At 45.2% G+C, this 14,876-nt stretch overlaps 1 pseudogene; it reads right to left on the bottom strand.

The window, feature by feature from the left end:
* Nucleotides 1–307: 307 nt before the first annotated feature.
* LOC147986457 (uncharacterized) lies at nucleotides 308–1,187 on the bottom strand (annotated as a pseudogene).
* Between the last annotated feature and the right edge of the window lie 13,689 nt (nucleotides 1,188–14,876).

Below are 14,876 nucleotides of genomic sequence, written 5' to 3'. Positions count from 1 at the left end.
TTGGAATGAGTGATCCACACTTGAGCAGTTAAGAGAGGTGATTAGAGACTAAATCACCAAATAATTCAGAAAAATTAAAAATCAAAAAAAAAATTCCATTTTTTTTAAAAAAAACCTTTAGTACCGGTTGGTAACACCAACCGGTACTAAAGGTCCCCCATAACAGGGCGCGAGCTCACGCCACGTGGTGGCAGGTTCGTGCCGAACCGGTATTAAAGGGGGGGGCCTTTAGTGCCCATCAATTAGTGCCGGTTATGGAACCGGCACTAAAGGCCCTTACGAACCAGTTTTAAAGCTCCGTTTTGTACTAGTGCAATGTATTTGTATGTCGTGGATTCTTGAGTGGGGTATCTGTGGTATCCCGCATCCTCCACACCTGCAGGAGTTGACCCGACGGCGCAACGACAAGATACGTACCAGAAATCCTCATTCTGGATGTGGGACGCATGGTCATGGTCAGCCTCGGCTGAGGCCCATTGAGATCCACAGCACTGATAGAGGCGGTGTTATGTAGAACGTAGAACATGTTGTCCTTATCATTGTAAAGAACATCACTGACACCACCGGTTTGAAGGTTTCGGAGCAATGTCCACCGCTTATCGCCCGGCTTGGCAAACGAGAGCATCAAATCTGGATTGGGCAAGATCAGGACAGTGCATGCAGTCACCTCGGCCGCGGAGAAGATGGCGACCCGGATATACTCCGAATCTCATGCCCAGAGGATGCTGGTTTTCTAGTCTTCGTTCACGTCATCACTCCCGAGGTCGATGACATGCTTGCCTTCATGGTCGTAGAAGTTCTCGTCGCGGCCCGAGAGCGTCTTGACCGGCGGGAGCGCGGCCTGGACGCCGGTGGTGGGGTTGAAGAGGTACGGGTCGCCGACTTCATCAGCAGCGAACACCCAGCCGTGGCACGAGAAGACGAAGCCTCGCTTCTCGTGCGGTGGGCCGGGGGAAGGGGACGCGGAAGCTGGCGTTGGTGGAGAGGCAGTACAGGGCGGCCTCCTTGGGCCCGTACTCATGGCACGCGTAGAGCAGCCACGACGCTCGCATCTGCAGCAGCAAGTCCTGCGGCAGGCCAGACCAATGGGCGGCGGCGGCATCTGCAGCGGTTGACCTCTGCCGCGCGTCGTTCTTTGTGGCCCTGACCGCGTCGACGGTGGCGGCGGACAAGGTTACTGCTTCCATCGTTCGTGGGTGTTCTAGGTATCGGGCACTGACTTGAAGACTAGCCCTAGATTTATATATGCAGGTAACTATTGGAATTAACCACGATGAGGATACTATGTCCGGGTCGAACTAGTACAACCAATAAAAGTTGGATTAGTATAGGTTAGCTCTATTAGGCTAGCTCCTATACTCCAAATTCATACGACGATGATTGAGTATTTAAGTTATATAGGAGTATTAGTATAGGCGCACTTGAACACCAAATCCAGTTTCGTTCCCTTGATGATTGAGTGGCAGAGGTAGTGTTGTTGTTTTTGTTCAAGCAGGTCATAACATCTTATATTTTTTTACTAATTTTGTAAAGGAGGAGGATCCCCGGCCTCTGCATCTGGATGGTGCACTTTATTAATTATTCATAAAGACCTTATAAAGAAATAATCCCTCCGTTCGGAATTATTTGTCTCGAAAATGGATGTATCTAGATGTATTTTAGTTTTAGATACATCCATTTCCGAGACAAGTAATTCCGAACGGAGAGAGTACAACAGTAAGTCTGAAGCCACCGTCTAGGCAACAACTGCCGCTACTCCTATCCAGTTGTGCAGGCATGCTGATAGTCTGGGCCTAATACCAAACAGACCTCACAGCCAAACCTAACATCTAAGACCTGAGGCCCCAACCAAGCCACTTGCCGGGTATGGGACACACACTGGTCCGGCGTGCTCTCAGAGGCCGCCACGGCCACCTGCCACCACTCCATCTTCATAGTTGTACTGACGCATCAACCTTGCCCGGTCTAGCTACCATCAACACCACCACGGCGCCAAACGGCACCACCTCCCTGCACGCGAACTGCTGAGCACGTCGTGGTCGCCGCCGTTACACCTCAGCACCATGCCGCCAAGTATCACCAGCCGACACATCTTGCAATCTTTGGGAGATCTGTCGTGCGTAGCACCTACCGAACAGGCATGACAAAGCATAGCACCTGTCGGCCAGACATGACTTGACATTTCCACCAAAGCTCCGTGCAAGATGAAGCCGCTCCATCTCCAGCCTCTATCTTCTAGCGTTGCTCCACAAACGACGCTCCCAAGAGAGAAACGACACCGCAATGCCGGTATCGTCCGATCTGGAAGACCAGATCCTAGGGTTTCCCCCACAGCAGTACGAGTGGGTCGACAGTAGTCACATGATGATGCCTTCATAAGGTAACGACGCGAAACGTTGTCATCGCCCGCCGCCGGCTCGGTTTTCACCGGCAACTATGTCTCCCAGACTCGTAGTCGATACTAGATGATGGATCCCGAGATCCGAATACCCAGCCTCAGGCCAACCACCTCTGACAGAAGAAATGACCACCACCGCCAGCTGCAACGGTCATAACAGATCTGACCGGAGGTGCCGCCGACAAGGCCACCAGGCCCTCCACGTCGCGTCACCGATCTGAAGGCAGTATGCATGCCAACACAGCCAAGCCGGCCGCCACCGCCCGAAGGGCCAGCCACAGCGCCAGCAGCCCTGTCCGTCGCCCGTGACTGGGCCGCCCGCCGCGCCAAGCTGTCGTCGTCCGAGGACGGGCCGGCCTCCCGCCGCCTGCCAGAGCCATTCACTGCATCGCAGATCCCAGATCGGTCGCGCCACCACACGCCTTGGGGTCAGCCCCACCCCAGAGACGTGAGAGAGAGGAGATCCCCCGCCACTGCCGTCGGCCCCCGGGCTTAGCTGTTGGGGAACGTAGAAATTTCAAAAAAAATCCTGCGCACACGCGGGATCATGGTGATGCATAGCAACGAGAGGGGAGAGTGTCATCCACGTACCCTCGTAGACCGTTAAGCGGAAGCGTTATGACAACGCGGTTGATGTAGTCGTATGTCTTCACGATCGACCGATCCTCAGTACCAAACGTACGGCACCTCCGCGTTCAGCACACGTTCGGCTCGATGACGTCCCGCGAATTCACGATCCAATAGAGCTCGGGGAAGAGTTCCATCAGCACAACGGCGTGATGACGATGTTGATGAAGCTACCGTGACAGGGCTTCGCCAAAGCACCGCTACAGTATGACCGAGGTGGATTATGGTGGAGGGGGGCACCACACACGGCTGGGAAAGATCTTTGTGATGAACTTGTGTGTCTAGAGGTGCCCCCCTGCCCCTGTATATAAAGGAGCAAGGGGAGGCCGGCCGACCCTTGTTAGTGCGCCAGGAGGAGGAATCCTCCTCCTAGTAGGAGTAGGATTCCCCTCTTTCCTACTCCTACTAGGAGGGGGAAAGGAAGGGAGAGAAAGAGAAGGAAAGGGGGGCGCCGCCGCCCTCTCTCCTAATCCAATACGGACAGAGGGGAGGGGGGCGCTGCTTGCCCTAGGCCGGCCCCTCTCTCTTTCCCTTATGGCCCAACAAGGCCCATTAGCCCCCGGGGGGTTCTGGTAACCCCTCCGGTACTCCGATAAAATCCCGATTTTACCTGGAACTCTTCCGATGTCCAAATGTAGGCTTCCAATATATCAATCTTCATGTCTCGACCATTTCGAAACTCCTCGTCATGTCTGTGATCATATCCGGGACTCCGAACTACCTTCGGTACATCAAAACATATAAACTCATAAAACCGATCATCACGGAACTTTAAGCGTGCGGACCCTACGGGTACGAGAACTATGTAGACATGACCAAGACATGTCTCCGGTCAATAACCAATAGCAGAACCTGGATGCTCATATTGGTTCCTACATATTCTACGAAGATCTTTATCGGTCAAACCGCATGACACTATACGTTGTTCTCTTTGTCATCGGTATGCTACTTGCCCGAGATTCGATCATCGGTATCCCAATACCTAGTTCAATCTCGTTACCGGCAAGTCTCTTTATGCACTATCCCGCAACTAACTCATTAGTTGCATTGCTTGCAAGGCTTATAGTGATGTGCATTACCGAGAGGGCCCAAAAATACCTCTCCGACAATCAGAGTGACAAATCCTAATCTTAATCTATGCCAACTCAACAAGTACCATCGGAGACACCTATAGAGCACGTTTATAATCACCCAGATACGTTGTGACGTTTGGTAGCACACAAAGTGTTCCTCCGGTATTCGGGAGTTGCATAATCTCATAGTCATAAGAACATGTATAAGTCATGAAGAAAGTAATAGTAGTAAACAAAACGATCAAGTGCTAAGCTAAGGGAATGGGTCAAGTCAATCACATCATTCTCCTAATGATGTGATCCCATTGATCAAATAACAACTCATGTCTATGGTTTGGAAACTTAACCATCTTTGATCAATGAGCTAGTCAAGTAGAGGCATACTAGTGACACTATGTTTGTCTATGTATTCACACATGTATTATATTTCCGGTTAATACAATTCTAGCATGAATAATAAACATTTATCATGAAATAAGGAAATAAATAATAACTTTATGATTGCCTCTAGGGCATATTTCCTTTAGTCTCCCACTTGCACTAGAGTCAATAATCTAGATTACACAGTAATGATTGTAACACCCATGGAGCCTTGGTGCCGATCATGTTTTACTCGTTTAAGAGGCTTAGTAAACGGGTCTGCAACATTCAGATCCGTATGTGTCTTACAAATCTCTATGTCTCCCACCTGGACTTGACCCCGGATGGAGTTGAAGCGTCTCTTGATGTGCTTGGTTCTCTTGTGAAATCTGGATTCCTTTGCCAAGGCAATTGTACCAGTATTGTCACAAAAGATTTTCATTGGACCCGATGCACTAGGTATGACACCTAGATCGGATATGAACTCCTTCATCCAGACTCCTTCATTTGTTGCTTCCAAAGCAGCAATGTACTCCACTTCACATGTAGATCCTGCCATGACGCTCTGTTTAGAACTGCTCCAACTGACAGCTCCCCCGTTTAATATAAACACGTATCCAGTTTGCGATTTAGAATCGTCCGGATCAGTGTCAAAGCTTGCATCAATGTAACCATTTACGATGAGCTGTTTGTCACCTCCATAAACGAGAAACATATCCTTGGTCCTTTTCAGGTACTTCAGGATGTTCTTGACTCCTATCCAGTGATTCACTCCTGGATTACTTTGCTACCTCCTACACAGCATTGCATACATGATAGAGCCTATGGCTGAAGCATAGGGAACACTTTTCAATTTCTCTCTATCTTCTGCAGTGGTCGGGCATTGAGTCTGACTCAACTTCACACCTTGTAACATAGGCAAGAACCCTTTCTTAGCTTGATCCATTTTGAACTTCTTCAAAACTTTATCAAGGTATGTGCTTTCTGAAAGTCCAATTAAGCGTCTTGATCTATCTCTATAGATCATGATGCCCAATATATAAGCAGCTTCACCGAGGTCTTTCATTGAAAAGCTTTTATTCAAGTATCCCTTTATGCTATCTAGAAATTCTATATCATTTCCAATCAATAATATGTCATCCACATATAATATTAGAAATGCTACAGAGCTCCCACTCACTTTCTTGTAAATACAGGCTTCTCCAAAAGTCTATATAAAACCATATGCTTTGAACACACTATCAAAACATTTATTCCAACTCCGAGAGGCTTGCGCCAGTCCATAAATGGATCGTTGGAGCTTGCACACTTTGTTAGTACCCTTTGGATTGATAAAACCTTTAGGTTGCATCATATACAATTCTTCTTCCAGAAATCCATTCAGGAATGCAATCTTTACATCCATTTGCCAAATTTCATAATCATAAAATGCGGCAATTGCTAACATGATTCATACGGACTTAAGCATCACTACAGGTGAGAAGGTCTCATCGTAGTCAACTCCTTGAACTTGTCGAAAACCTTTCGCAACAAGTCAAGCTTTATAGACAGTAACATTACCGTCAGTGTCAGTCTTCTTCTTGAAGATCCATTTATTCTCAATGGCTTGTCGATCATCGGGCAAGTCAACCAAAGTCCACACTTTGTTCTCATACATGGATCCCATCTCAGATTTCATGGCCTCAAGCCATTTTGCGGAATCTGGGCTCATCATCTCTTCCTCATAGTTCGTAGGTTCGTCATGGTCAAGTAACATGACTTCCAGAACAGGATTATATCGTACCACTCTGGTGCGGATCTTGCTCTGGTTGACCTACGAGGTTCGGTAGTAACTTGATCTGAAGTTTCATGATCATCATCATTAGCTTCCTCACTAATTGGTGTAGGTGTCATAGGAACCGGTTTCTGTGACGAACTATTTTCCAATAAGGGAGCAGGTATAGTTACCTCATCAAGTTCTACTTTCCTCCCACTCACTTCTTTCGAGAGAAACTCCTTCTCTAGAAAGGATCCATTCTTAGCAACGAATGTCTTGCCTTCGGATCTGTGATAGAAGGTGTACCCAATAGTTTCCTTTGGGTATCCTATGAAGACACATTTCTTCGATTTGGGTTTGAGCTTATCAGGTTGAAGCTTTTTCACATAAGCATCGCAGCCCCAAACTTTAAGAAACGACAACTTTGGTTTCTTGCCGAACAATAGTTCATAAGGCGTCATCTCAACGGATTTTGATGGTGCCCTATTTAACGTGAATGCAGTCGTCTCTAAAGCATAACCCCAAAACGATAGCGATAAATCAGTAAGGGACATCATAGATCACACCATATCTAGTAAAGTACGATTACGACATTCGGACACACCATTACGCTGTGGTGTTCCGGGTGGCGTGAGTTGGAAACTATTCCGTGTTGTTTTAAATGTAGACCAAACTCGTAACTCAAATATTCTCCTCCACGATCAGATCGTAGAAACTTTATTTTCTTGTTACGATGATTTTCCACTTCACTCTGAAATTCTTTGAACTTTTCAATTGTTTCAGACTTATGTTTCATCAAGTAGATATACCCATATCTGCTCAAATCATCTGGGAAAGTGAGAAAGTAACGATACCCACCGCGAGCCTCAATATTGATTGGATCACATACATCAGTATGTATGATTTCCAACAAATCTGTTGCTCGCTCCATAGTTCCAGAGAATGGCGTTTTAGTCATCTTCCCCATAAGGCATGGTTCGCAAGTACCAAGTGATTCATAATCAAGTGATTCCAAAAGTCCATCAGTATGGAGTTTCTTCATGCGCTTTATACCAATATGACCCAAACGGCAGTGCCACAAATAAGTTGCACTATCATTATCAACTCTGCATCTTTTGGCTTCAACAATATGAATATGTGTATCACTACTATCGAGATTCAACAAAAATAGACCACTCCTCAAGGGTGCATGACCATAAAAGATATTACTCATATAAATAGAACAACCATTATTCTCAGATTTAAATGAATAACCGTCTCGCATCAAACAAGATCCAGATATAATGTTCATGCTTAACGCTCGCACCAAATAACAATTATTTAGGTCTAAAATTAATCCCGAAGGTACATGTAGAGGTAGCGTGCTGACGACGATCACATCGACTTTGGAACCATTTCCCACGCGCATCGTCACCTCGTCCTTAGCCAGTCTCCGCTTAATCCATAGTCCTTGTTTCGAGTTGCAAATATTAGCAACAGAACCAGTATCAAATACCCAGGTGCTACTGCAAGCTCTGGTAAGGTATACATCAATAACATGTATATCACATATACCTTTGTTCACCTTGCCATCCTTCTTATACGCCAAATACTTGGGGCAGTTTGGCTTCCAGTGACCAGTCTGTTTGCAGTAGAAGCACTCAGTGTCAGGCTTAGGTCCAGACTTGGGTTTCTTCTCCTGAGCAGCAACTTGTTTGTTGTTCTTCTTGAAGTTCCCCTTCTTCTTCCCTTTACCCTTTTTCTTAAAATTGGAGGTTTTGTTAACCATCAACACTTGATGCTCCTTTTTGATTTCTACCTCCGCAGCCTTTAGCATTGCAAAGAGCTCGGGAATTGTCTTATTCATCCCTTGCATATTATAGTTCATCATGAAGCTTTTGTAGCTTAGTGGCAGTGATTGAAGAACTCTGTCAATGACACTATCAACAAGAAGATTAACTCCCCATTGAGTCAAGTGATTATGATACCCAGACATTTTGAGTATATGCTCACTGACAGAACTATTCTCCTCCATCTTGCGGCTATAGAACTTATTGGAGACTTCATATCTCTCAATCTAGGCATTTGCTTGAAATATTAACTTCAACTCCTGGAACATCTCATATGCTCCATGATGTTCAAAACATCGTTGAAGTCCCGGTTCTAAGCCTTAAAGCATGGCACACCGAACTATCGAGTAGTCATCAGCTTTACTCTGCCAGACGTTCTTAACATCATCAGCAGCATCTGCAGCAGACCTGGCACCCAGCGGTGCTTCCAGGACGTAATTCTTTTATGCAGCAATGAGGATAATCCTCAAGTTACGGACCCAGTCCGTGTAATTGCTACCATCATCTTTCAACTTTGCTTTCTCAAGGAACGCATTAAAATTCAACGGAACAACAGCACGGGCCATCTATCTACAACAACATAGATAAGAAAAATACTATCAGGTACTAAGTTCATGATAAATTTAAGTTCAATTAATCATATTACTTAAGAACTCCCACTTAGACAGACATCCCTCTAATCATCTAAGTGATCACGTGATCCATATCAACTAAACCATGTCCGATCATCACGTGACATGGAGTAGTTTTCATTGGTGAACATCACTATGTTGATCATATCTACTATATGATTCACACTCGACCTTTCGGTCTCAGTGTTCCGAGGCCATATCTGCATATGTAGGCTCGTCAAGTTTAACCCGAGTATTCTGCGTGTGCAAACTGGCTTGCACCCGTTGTAGATGGACGTAGAGCTTATCACACCCGATCATCACGTGGTGTCTCAGCACGACGAACTTTGGCAATGGTGCATACTCAGGGAGAACACTTTTATCTTGAAATTTAGTGAGAGATGATCTTATAATGCTACCGTCAATCAAAGCAAAATAAGATGCATAAAAGATAAACATCACATGCTATCAATATAAGTGATATGATATGGACATCATCATCTTGTGCATGTGGTCTCCATCTCCGAAGCACCGTCATGATCACCATCGTCACCGGCGCGACACCTTGATATCCATCGTAGCATCGTTGTCGTCTCGCCAACTATTGCTTCTACGACTATCGCTACCGCTTAATGATAAAGTAAAGCAATTACAGGGCGATTTCGTTGAATACAATAAAGCGACAACCATATGGCTCCTCCCAGTTGCCGATAACTCCGTTACAAAACATGATCATCTCATACACTAAATATAGCTGAGGGAGTCCTGGATTAGGGGGTCTCCGGACAGCCGGACTATCTCCATTCGCCGGATTGTTAGACTATGAAGATATAAGAGTGAAGAGTTCGTCTCGTGTCCGGATGGGACTCTACTTGGCGTGGAAGGCAAGCTAAGCAATACGGATATGGATATCTCCTCCTTTGTAACCGACCATGTGTAACCCTAACTGAAAGTGCAACTATCCCTAGGTGGTTTTGGTAATTCATAACAACATATAGCTCATTGAGCTAATGCTATTCCAAGATGATTACTTCAGGAAAGCTCAATGATTGGCATGGCATGGATGTGAAAGTGGAACCCTCAAAATGCTAAGGACAAAGGATTGGCTCAAGCTCAAAAGCTCAAGACTCTTCATTTTGTATTTTAGTGATCCAAGATCACATTGAGTCTTTAGGAAAAGCCAATACTATTAAGGAGGGATGAGGTGTTGCTTAATGAGCCTCTTGCTTCATGTGCTTAGTGATATGCTCCAAAACACTCAACTACTTTCCCATATCCACATATGACCTAAACCCTAAGCCAAACTCGGTCCTACCGATTCTTCCTATCCGGCGCCATCGAGTTTCACTTGTCATTAGCCACTGCCAAACCCTAGCAATTCGGTCCTACCGATAGGGATCTCGGTCTCACCGAGATGGGGTTGCAAACTCTCTGTTTCCCTTTCGTAACTTTTCGGTCCCACCGAAAGAGCGAATCGGTCCCACCGAGATTGCAATGTAAACTCAGTGTTTCCCCTTTGTAACTTTTCGGTCTCACCGAGTTCCACTCGGTCTCACCAAAAGAGCAAATCGGTCCCACCGAGTTTGCCTGACCAACTCTCTGGTTAGCTAATCACCAAATTCGGTCTCACCGAGTTTGTGTAATCGGTCTCACCGAGATTACGTTATGCCCAAACCCTAACCATATCGGTCCTACCGAGTTGCATGTCAGTCCCACCGAAAATCACTAACGGTCACTAGGTTTACATTTTCGGTACGACCGAGCTTATTGATTCGGTCCCACCGAGATTGGAAAACTGTGTAACGGTTGGATTTTGTGTGGAGGCTATATATACCCCTCCACCTCCTTCTCATTCGATGAGAGAGCCATCAGAACACACACATCATTCCAACTCATATGTTCTGAGAAAGAACCACCTACTCATGTGTTGAGACCAAGACATTCCATTCCTACCATATGAATCTTGATCTCTAGCCTTCCCAAGTTGCTTTCCACTCAAACCTTCTTTCCACCAAATCCAAATCCTATGAGAGAGAGTTGAGTGTTGGGGAGACTATCATTTGAAGCACAAGAGCAAGGAGTTCATTACCTACACACCATTTGTTACTTCTTGGAGAGTGGTGTCTCCTAGATTGGCTAGGTGTCACTTGGGAGCCTCCGACAAGATTGTGGAGTTGAACCTAGGAGTTTGTAAGGGCAAGGAGATCGCCTACTTCGTGAAGATCTACCGCTAGTGAGGCAAGTCCTGTGTGGGCGATGGCCATGGTGGGATAGACAAGGTTGCTTCTTCGTGGACCCTTTGTGGGTGGTTGCTTCTTCGTGGACCCTTCGTGGGTGGAGCCCTGTGTGGACTCGCGCAACCGTTGCCCTTGGGTGGAGCCCTGTGTGGACTCGCGCAACCGTTACCCTTCGTGGGTTGAAGTCTCCATCAACGTGGATGTAGGATAGCACCACCTATCCGAACCACGGGAAAAACATTCGTGTCTCCAATAGCGTTTGAATTCTCCAAACCCTTCTCTTTACATTCTTGCAAGTTGCATGCTTTACTTTCCGCTGCCAATATACTCTTTGCATGCTTGCTTGAATCATGTGATGATTGCTTGACTTGTCCTAAATTAGCTAAAATCTGCCAAGACAAGAACTAAAATTGGGAAAAGGTTAAGTTTTTATTTGGTCAAGTAGTCTAATCACCCCCCCCCCTCTAGACATATTTTCGATCCTACAAGTGGTATCAGAGCTTTGGTCTCCATTTGCTTGATCTCCATAGCTTTTGGTGGTCATAGCCTTGGTTTCACAACCTAGGAGAGTATGGCGTCTAGCGAGGGAAATTATCACCATAGAGGTCCTTACTTTGATGGTACTAATTTTGCTAGTTGGAAGCATAAAATGAAAATGCATATTCTTGGACATAACCCCGCCGTTTGGGCTGTTGTGTGTGTTGGTTTGCAAGGTGACTTCTTTGATGGGAGAGAACCAAACCGTGAAGCTACCGCGGATGAGTTGAAGATGTTGCAATACAATGCTCAAGCTTGTGATATTCTCTTCAACGGATTGTGCCCCGAAGAATTCAACAAAATCAGCCGCCTTGAGAATGCAAAGGAAATTTGGGACACTTTGATTGATATGCACGAAGGTACCGACTCCGTCAAGGAATCCAAGTTGGATGTGCTTCAAAGCCAACTTGAAAAGTTCAAGATGAAGGATGGTGAAGGTGTTGCTGAAATGTACTCTAGGCTTGCTCTCATCACAAATGAGATTGCCGGCTTAGGAAGTGAAGAGATGACCGATAGATTCATCATCAAGAAGATTCTAAGAGCCTTGGATGGAAAATATGATACCGTGTGCACATTGATCCAAATGATGCCCAATTACAAAGATCTCAAGCCAACGGAGGTGATTGGAAGAATTGTTGCTCATGAGATGTCACTTAAGGATAAAGAGGAACTTCACAACAAATCAAGTGGTGCCTATAAAGCCTCATGTGAAGCCCCTACATCATCAAGTGAGAAACAAGATTTAAATGAAGAATTGAGCTTAATGGTGAAGAACTTCAACAAGTTCTACAAGAGTAGAAGCAAAGATAGAAGCTCCAAGTCAAGGTCCTACAATGACAAAAGATCTTCTAGTCGAGAGCGAAACTGTTACAATTGTGGAAGACCCGGACACTATTCCAATGAGTGTACGGCTCCCTACAAGAGAAGAGAAGATTCTCCAAAAAGAAGAAGAAAAGGATCACCACCAAGAGAGAGAAGGAGTAGAGATGATCGTTATGAACGGAGATACTCACGGAGAAGCAAGGATTCAGAAAGGAAGGAAAAATCATCAAGGAGCTACACAAGACGAAGACATCAAGCTCATGTTGGTGAATGGGTATCCGGCTCCGACTCCGACAGCCACTCCGAGAGAAGTTATCACTCCGACTCCAAAGATACTCAAGATGAAGGTGTTGCCGGTCTAGCACTTGTGTCAACCAACTCCTATGACATATTTGACTCACCAAATGAAGGAATTGGAAGATGCTTCATGGCCAAAGGTCCTAAGGTAACACACCCCAAGTATGTTGATTTCAATAGTGATAAAGATGACTTGTTAGGTGATGATTTGCTTGGTGACAACTCTAGTATGAATACTATGATGAAATGTCAATTAAACATGCTAATCAAGATAAAACGAATGACAATGATAAGGAGAAGATTGAGGCTCTAACTAAAGAACTAAAAACTCTTAAGTTAGCTCATGACACTATCTTCGAAGATCATCGAGAACTTTTAAGAGCTCATGAGAAATTACGCTTTGAAAAGCTCAATCTTGAGCAAGAGCATGAGTTCTTAAAAGCAATCAATGATGATCTCCGCAAGAAAAGTTCTTCTTACATTGCCAAGCGTTTACTCTTATCCACTTACATGCCTCAAGTCAAGTCTAGTAACAAGAAAGATTCTTCCTCTAGCGGTAACAATGATCATGTTAAATCCAATATTGTTGCTTCTAGTAGTTCTCTTGATTCCACTAATGATTCTCTTAGCCAAGTTACACTTGAGCAAGAAAATAGTTTATTGAAGGGAATTATAGAGAAAGGAGTGTACAAAAGCCTGGCGGGGAGTAAGCAATTCGAGGAAATTGTGCGCAAGCAAGGAATGCACCGGAAGAAGCAAGGTGTTGGTTTTGAACGAAAGTTCAATGCCAATGGAGTTGAGTGGGAAGAAGATCAATACCCCAAGACAAAGTTTATCCCTCAACAAGAGAAGTATACTTCTTTCAAGGGGACACAAGCTCAAGATGATCTTCCACCACAAGACTACAAGCAAAAAGGCAAGGACAAGCTTCAAGAGGAAATTGATGCATTTGAAGAAGCTCCAAAGACCTTAGTCAAGTGGATTCCCAAGACTACTTCAAGTTCCACTTCATCAAGTACGACTACAACTCCAAGGATTCCCATCAAGATGATGTGGATCCAAAAGAAGAAGAACTAGAGAGTTCTTTAGGGTGACTCCGCCAACATACTTCACTCTTATCATTTTGGAAAGAACAAGTGCAATCAACTTCCACATCTTGCACTATTTCAAGGAGTCACAAACCCTCTTGTTGGTAAGACAAGGGACAAGGTAACCTAAAAGTTTTCATGGACATCATCTTTTGTGTGCATCACTCTATGTCTATGGATATCCTTGTTTGTTCCTTGTGGGACTAACCCACGTAGGTATTGAAAGTGCAATTCACTCAAATGGATAGCTCCAAGAGATCAACATCAACATTGAGCATCCACATCTTCAATATCTACATGAAGTCATCATCGACAAAACCCAAGGTTAGTTCATCCCTCTTAGGGGGGATATCACATCTAGGGGGAGCTTTACTCTAAGACTTGAGCAAAAGCAACTCTAAAGATGTGAACACAACAATGCTTTATGTAAAAGTGGTAACCCCACTTGAGCTTAAACGATGAGTATGACCTATGATCAAGTGATCTCACTTGACTCCTAAGTCAATATACTCATATATAGATGACCTAGTCATCGCAAATTGCTTGATAGATGCTAGAATTGGTTGTGCATGCCTTGTCACATATTTCATTTGCCATCTTATTGTGTGAGCATGCTGGTTGCATATTTTACTCATTCAAGGACATCCACTTGTTGTTTTGATTGTTCGGCTTTATTTCTTTTTGCCAAGTGGATGGACAAGAATGCCTAAGAACCTCCTCTAGCTATCTATGCTTTTCTCGTCTCAAACTCTATTCATGCTGCATCACAAAATTTGATCAAGTCAGATTCGAACCACTCTGTGTGAGGAGCGCTCGGAGTCCCTGATTCGTCATAGACTTAAACTTCCAAAACCTCTTTATGATTCTCGGTCTGACCGATACTCCACTTTCGGTCCTACCGAGATCATTAAGTTGATCTAGGTTTTCGATCTCGGTGCAACCGATTTGAACCTTTTGGTCACACCGAGTTTCAGTAACTGCACGCAGTTATGAATCTCGGTGCCACCGAGTCGTTCCACTCGGTCACACCGACAGGGTCGGGCTATATATAGTCACGGGCAAAATTTGGAAATTTCTTCGAACCCCTTCGCCTGCGCGATAGCCTGCTCTGCCCTCGTGGTCTCCGGATCGTCTTCTCACCGCCAGCCGCCTCCAGTCGTTGGTCTCCGTCGCCGTCAACGGGAATTCTGCCCCGCCGTTGCCGCCGTAGCAAGTCCCCGCCGAACTAGGGTATGGACTTG

Source organism: Triticum urartu, chromosome 2A (assembly GCF_056163025.1).
Source record: "Triticum urartu cultivar PI428250 chromosome 2A, HENAU_Tu73, whole genome shotgun sequence".
Classification (NCBI taxonomy): Eukaryota; Viridiplantae; Streptophyta; class Magnoliopsida; order Poales; family Poaceae; genus Triticum; species Triticum urartu.
Note: the sequence above shows the minus strand (reverse complement) of the source record. Positions and strands in the feature narration are given on the sequence as shown.